This window comes from Anopheles ziemanni (genome assembly GCF_943734765.1).
Source record: "Anopheles ziemanni chromosome X unlocalized genomic scaffold, idAnoZiCoDA_A2_x.2 X_unloc_121, whole genome shotgun sequence".
Lineage (NCBI taxonomy): Eukaryota > Metazoa > Arthropoda > Insecta > Diptera > Culicidae > Anopheles > Anopheles ziemanni.
The window spans coordinates 1-7,500 of record NW_026689732.1 but is presented as its reverse complement, the minus strand read 5'-3'; positions in this window follow the sequence as shown (position 1 = coordinate 7,500).

The following is a 7,500-nucleotide window of genomic DNA, read 5'->3' as shown; positions in this document are numbered from 1 at the left end:
CTGGCTGGCCATCGGTGGTGTGGTGTGGTGAGGTGTGTGGAGTCGAGCATCGCGCGCCGTTGCCTTCTTCGGAGTGTTGTAGGTACGCAAGTGCTTGCAATGCAAAGAGGTTGGTGATGGAGTGACATTGCCTTCACCATGGAGTTGCGGGTACTTAGGTACTTGCAAGGAGATGGTGGTATGGTGGTGTTGCGTGTGTGGTGTTCGATTAGAAAGATATAATTTCTAAGTCCGGATTAGTGCTGTCAGTGGGGCCGCCGCTAACAGGTCCTGCACGGCCACCGTGGGGCTTGACTTGGCGCTATTCCGGACTTGGGGCGATCACGATGTCCCCGTGCGGGACTTAGAAGATGGAAGAACACAAGTACCCTTATCCCATGACTTGTGAGCGATTGGCATACGTTACCACATGAAGAGAAAAATTGGCTAAGTCCCGGATCCATATTATATGAAGAGAAAAATCGGCTAAGTCCCGGATCCATATTATATGAAGAGAAAAATTGGCTAAGTCCCGGATCCATATAATAACCTAATAATCGGCTAAGTCCAGGATCCATATTATATGAAGAGAAAAATCGGCTAAGTCCAGGATCCATATATAATAACCTTATAATCGGCTAAGTCCAGGATCCATATGATATGAAGAGAAAAATCGGCTAAGTCCCAGATTGGGTCTGTCAGAAATACACTTCCAAGTTACCACACAAGCAAGCAAGATGGCCTAGTGATGGATCCATATGATATGAAGAGAAAAATCGGCTAAGTCCAGGATCCATATAATATGAAGAGAAAAATCGGCTAAGTCCCAGATTGGGTCTGTCAGAAATACACTTCCAAGTTACCACACAAGCAAGCAAGATGGCCTAGTGATGGATCCATATGATATGAAGAGAAAAATCGGCTAAGTCCAGGATCCATATAATATGAAGAGAAAAATCGGCTAAGTCCCAGATTGGGTCTGTCAGAAATACACTTCCAAGTTACCACACAAGCAAGCAAGATGGCCTAGTGATGGATCCATATGATATGAAGAGAAAAATCGGCTAAGTCCCAGATTGGGTCTGTCAGAAATACACTTCCAAGTTACCACACAAGCAAGCAAGATGGCCTAGTGATGGATCCATATGATATGAAGAGAAAAATCGGCTAAGTCCAGGATCCATATAATATGAAGAGAAAAATCGGCTAAGTCCCAGATTGGGTCTGTCAGAAATACACTTCCAAGTTACCACACAAGCAAGCAAGATGGCCTAGTGATGGATCCATATGATATGAAGAGAAAAATCGGCTAAGTCCAGGATCCATATAATATGAAGAGAAAAATCGGCTAAGTCCCAGATTGGGTCTGTCAGAAATACACTTCCAAGTTACCACACAAGCAAGCAAGATGGCCTAGTGATGGATCCATATGATATGAAGAGAAAAATCGGCTAAGTCCCAGATTGGGTCTGTCAGACATACACTATCAAGTTACCACACAAGCAAGCAAGATGGCCTAGTGATGGATCCATATGATATGAAGAGAAAAATCGGCTAAGTCCCAGATTGGGTCTGTCAGAAATACACTTCCAAGTTACCACATGAGCAAGCAAGATGGCCTAGTGATGGATCCATATAATATGCAGAGAAAAATCGGCTAAGTCCCAGATTGGGTCTGTCAGAAATACACTTCCAAGTTACCACATGAGCAAGCAAGTTACCACATGAAGAGAAAGCCGGCAAAGTCTGGGAATGTTACCACATGAACTGGAAAATGGGCAAAAACCTACCTTCACAGGGAACGTGAATAAGTAAGGCTGTAGACATCGGATCGACAAGCCAAAGACTGATATGGAAAGGAAATGAGTAGTACTAGCTTTCCTGAGAGTTGCAGAGCTTAGACTGCATATGAACGAAAGTTATTAAGCGTCAAAGTCAGAGAAGTTACCCAAAGGAACACAAGTTCCAACTTAGAGCATGTATACCGCCTAGACGGTAAGAGGTACGGCCAGGCTGAGGAATAAGGAAATGTTGGCCAACATGTTCCCTAACTATCCCCCGAAGACCGCAAAGCAATCCAACATCAACCAAGAAAGTTATAGCCCGATCAAGGAAACACCTACTTTGCACCGATATTGCACCAAATACATGTACCAAGCACCTTCGGTTGCATACCTGCAGGGGTTTACCATAGTAGGCCATGGAAGACCGATATACCGAACATAATCACTTTCTATCTCCTCGGGTGTTTGAGATAGCGCTTTGCGGTACAAGAACGAAAGTTAGACTTTATCTTGGTGCATCTTTTTGCCCAAGATCACAAGACCCTATCTACCAAGGCAAGAAAGTTGTGTGGGGACAAAATGTCCAAAAGTGCCCAAAGTGGCACACTTGAACCATATATTCGAGAAAAACACAAGTGTGGGCCCGAGCTAGCAAGTTGAAATGTTCTGACCGTCAGTAGCCCTAGTTGAGGTGCACTTATCATTATATGAGGCCAACGTGCCAGCTAGTCTCTAAAGGGGCGATATGGGTGTTCCAAGGTTTGTACCCAATTGAGGAAAAAACAGGGTAAGGTACGGTGTACCGCGAATAACTCGGGCTATAGATGTCCGATCGATGAGTTTGGCATATGTATGGAAAGGTCTCGACGAGACCTAACTACCCTGAAAGTATGAAGGCAAAGACTTGAATGACCGGGAAGTTATTAAGTGCACAAGTGGTAAAGTTGCACCAAAGTCCATGTTACCCGAAGTGGTACATGAACACCCAATATTCGACCAAAACACAAGTTTAGAGACGAGCTAGCGAGCTACATTGTTCAGACCGTCAGTAGCCCGCATCAAGACACGCATTTCATTATATTGAGCCTAGCCGCTAGCTCGACTCGAAGTCGGTCATATGGTTGGTTGATGGTTTGGACCGACCACGTGGTGTACCAAGGTGATGTACCTTTCATGAATTAAAACTCTGGCTGTATGGCACTGAGCGACAAGCTAAGGTGTGATTTGGAATAGTCTTGAGTGGGACTATTTAGGAAAAATGCGAACAAAAAATCACAAAGTCCTTGGGCGAAGCTATTAGCGAAACATAGAGCAAATTGGTACCAAAAACTATGGAAATGGGACTTGAGTCAAAAATAACCGCAAGTTGGAGAAGAGATAGCAAGCTTGCGTAGAACAATTATATTTGGTGCATGGTATCACCAACAAAAAAGTATATGGGGCCAAGGTGCTGGCTGGCCTCCAAAGTGGAGATATGGGCGATCCAAAGTTTGTACCCAAGTACGAACAAGTATGGAAAAAACAGGGTAAGGTACCAAGTACCATTAATAACTTCGGCTGTAGATGGCCGAGCGAGGCAAACGGCTCACCGTTGGAAAGGTCTTGGGGAGACCTATCTACCCTGAAAGTTTCATGAGGCTGAGATGAAAGACCACGGAGATATTAGGTGATGATGGTCCAATTCGGGGACCAAGTCGCAGGAAATGGCGCTTGACCAAAATCACCCTTGGAAGGTGAATACCGGCTTACCGGTAAGAGATAGCGACTTGGCGTAGAATATTCATAAGTTGGGCGTGTAGAGACGCAACTTTTATTATATGGGGCCAACCCGGTCAGGGTGCTCCAAGTCGGTCGTTTGGTTGGTTTATGGTTTGGGCCGACCACGTGGTGTGCCAAGTTGAGGTACCTTTCATGAATTATAACTTGGTCAGTTTGCCACCGAGCGACAAGTTGCGGTGTGTTTTGGAATGGTCTTGAGTGGGACTATCAAGCAAAAATACAAACAGAATATCAGCTTGTCCATGGCCGAAGCTATTAGTGAAACATATAGCAAAATGGGTCCGAAAACGAATGAAATGGGACTTGGACCAAGAATAACGGCAAGTTAGAGAAGAGATAGCAAGTTGGCGTAGAACAATTATATTTAGTGCATGGTATGACCAAGAAAAAAGTATATGGGGCAAAGGTGCTGGCTGGCCTCCAAAGTGGAGATATGGGCGATACAAAGTTTGTACCCAAGTATGGCAAAAACTGGTAGAGGTACCTTTCATGAATTACTGCTCAGGCTGTATGGCACTTAGCGGGACGCTTGGCTCTGGTATGGAATAGTCTTGAGTGGGACTATCAAGGAAAAATACGAACAAAAAATCAGCATGTCCACGGACGAAGGTATTAGCGAAACTTAGAGCGAAATTGCGACCAAGTCGCTGGAAATGGCCCTTGGACCAAGTATACCGTCAAGGCGGTACGAGATAGCGAGTTGACGTAGAACATTTATAAGTTTGCCTACAAGAGACAAAAGTTTAGTTATATGGGGCCAACCCGCTCAGGGTTGTCCAAGTCGGTCATATGGCTGATCGAAATTTTCGACCAAGTACTGAGAAAACAGGGTAAGGTACCGTGTACCTCGAATAACTTCGGCTGTAGATGTCCGAGCGAGGCAAACGGCATAGCGTTGGAAAGGTCTTGAGGTGCTCTAGGCACCCTAAAAGTATGAGAAAGCTATCTGGAAAACTTGTGGAGATATTAGAGAAACATAGGGCCCAAAAGATACCAAGTCGCAGGAAATGGGCCCTCCATGAACACCCTAAAATCCCAATTACGGCTAAGTTGCAGGCCAGCTAGCGAAGTGAAATGTTCTAGGCATAACTAGAACACGTTAAGGCGCAACTTTTTGAATAAGAACTTTTTTCGATATCTGGTCCCCAAAGGGGGGATATGGGCGATCAAAGGATTTTTTCAAGTTTCGGTACTTTTTACGGTATCGCTCATAGCTCCGGCTGTATGCAAGCAAATGACAATCTAAGACATGATTTGGAAAGGTATTGAGCAGTACTAACTTACGTTAGAACACAGCGAAGCGCTATCGGTTCATGGCAAGGCCGATATAAGCAGTCAAAGATGAAAAATGTTGACAAAATGAACAAAAATTACCTTGGTACGCGAATAGCGGCCAGGGATGAAGAGGTACGAAGGTGGTGTAGAAGAATTATAATTAGGGCTTGGTACGCTCTAAAAGTTTGCCGAAGACCGCAAAGCGCTCAGACCCATAGAAAGTGGCCATTTGGGCCGAACAGTGCGTGCAAAGAGGTGAAAATGCAAAAATTGCACTTTGGGGGGCGATTTGCGGGGGGAAGGAGGGGTCGGAGGGCAAAATGTCCCTTGACCAAAAAGTCTTATCTCGTCGAGATCTACAACATTGCCGAAGACCGCAAAGCGCTAGCTCGCAATCGAAAAATCGAGAATTTGAAAATTTTCTAAGTCTTGGGCTCCCTAAGGAAAAGTTTCAAAAATCACGTTTGTCCCCAATTTTGAAGGGGAAGGAGTCGGTTCCGGGGCATGGTGTCTTCGGCAAAAAGTCTTATCTTTTTGCGTACTTTCGACTAGTTCAATAAAAATTTTTGACCCAAAATTTGTTCGGCGGACCCCTAGGTCGAAAAAAACGAAAAAAGTCGAAAAAAGTCGAAAATGTCGAAAAATGAGAAAACCTCATATTCGGACTCTACACGAGCCCCAGATATTGAAAAGTGAAATCCGCGGTCGATTTGGAACAAAAAATTGACCTAGGCAAAGTTGTATGGAGGTAGGGACCCCTGAGAAAAAAGTTTGGTCCCGAGGCTCCTTGGACCACCAAGTCCCTAGGTCGGACCAAAATCGGAAAAAATCCGACCAAAGTCGAAAGTGTCGAAAATTTTAAAAAACCCCTTTTGGGGCCCTATGGCCTCCCTAGATAATGAAAAGTGAGGTCCGCGGCCGATCCGGAAGAAAAACTTGACCTAGGCAAACTTGTATGACGGTGGGGACCCAAAAAAATTTCGATGAGTGTAGTTTAGACAGGCCGGAAAATGTATCGGTGGTCCGTATCAAGGGACGTCTTTTAGTTCCATGGGGTGGTGGTCGTCGAACAAAGTCGCCTAGGTCGACCACCAGAAAGACCAGTCGTGTTGTAATGGATGTTTTGACCACTTTACTAGGGAAACCTAGTAGGTCGAAGCAAATTTGGGGTTCGAGATGAGTTGGTGAAAGTTGGTCCAACCTAGGTGTGCTTGGTTTAGGTTGACCATGAAAGTAGAGCATGATGGGAATGACCATAACTTTGGTTCTAGATGTCGGATCGGTACACTTTCGGCAGTTTTGGAAAGGTGAAGGCCTGCTCTAGCTATGTTTCCTACCAAGCTGAGCGCCTACTAGTGACCCGGAGGAGGTATTAAGGGTCAAAGGCAAAAAGGGGTACCCTAAAGTGCGTGTGACCAAGAAAATGGGAAAAACGGTATCGCCTATAGCTCAGGCTGTATGGCTCGGATCGGAAAGCTTGGATATGCGTTGGAAAGGTCTTGACGAGCGCTAGCTATGTGTCCTACCAAGCGAAGCGCTAGGTGTTGAGCAAGTCGGTCATATTAGAGGGCAAAGGTGAAAAATGGTGGTTTAGAGGCGAAAATTCACCTTATGATCGAAAATAGCGGGCGAACGATAAGAGCTACGAACACGGCGTAGAACAATCATAAGTACGTTACCACAAGACCTAACTTTGGCCAATATAGAGCGAGAAGATCGGAGGTACCCATCAGGGTGATATGGCTGGTTCAAAGTTGGACCAAAACGAGACTTGAGAAATGGGTTGAAACACGGTATCGCGAATAACTCAGGCTGTATGGAACGGATCGACAAGCTAAGATCAGTGTTGGAAAGGTCGAACCGAGCGCTAACTATAATCCCAAACAACCGAAGCGCTAAGTGTTGAGCAAAACTGAGTTATTAAGCGACAAAGTGGAAAAATAATACCAAAATTTCCAAAAATCACACAAGACCAAGAATACCGAGCAGGCGGTAAGAGATAGCGGGTTGACGTAGAATACTTATAAGTTTGCCTCTACGAGACCTAAAAGTCGTCCATAGACAGCGAGAAGATCGGACCACTCTGGAAGGGTGATACGAGTGGTCAAAAATTGGCAAAAATGAAACATGGCTAAAATGGATTTGACTTGTGCACCGTATAGCTCCGGCTGTATGGCATGGATTGTTAAGCTAGGATATGTTTTGGAAAGGTAACACCCAGCGCTAGATACGACTAGAAGAAAGCAAAGCGCTAACTAGCATGATTTGGAAGTTATTAAGTGTCAAAGTCGAAAAATGTTACCAAAATTGAAACTCGAGTACATTGGGCCAAAAAGTACAAGTTGTGAAATTTGGACTTACGAGTAAAATACCGAGCAGGCGGTAAGAGATAGAGACTTGGTGTAGAACAATTATATGTTGGGCATGTTATAACCTATATTTGGCCCGAACATAGTGACGAGATCGGTGGTACCCAAAAGGGTGGTACGGGTGTTAGATGGTTTTCCCAGAGCATAAGCTCCACATGATATGGAAAACGGGAAACATCATAACTTCGGCTGTATGGCATGGAATGGAACGAACAAGGTATCGATGGAAAGAGAAAAGGTAGCGCTAACTATAATTCCTACCAAGCAAAGCGCTAGCATGTGACCGTTCAGGTGTTATTGTGAGTCAAAGTCAG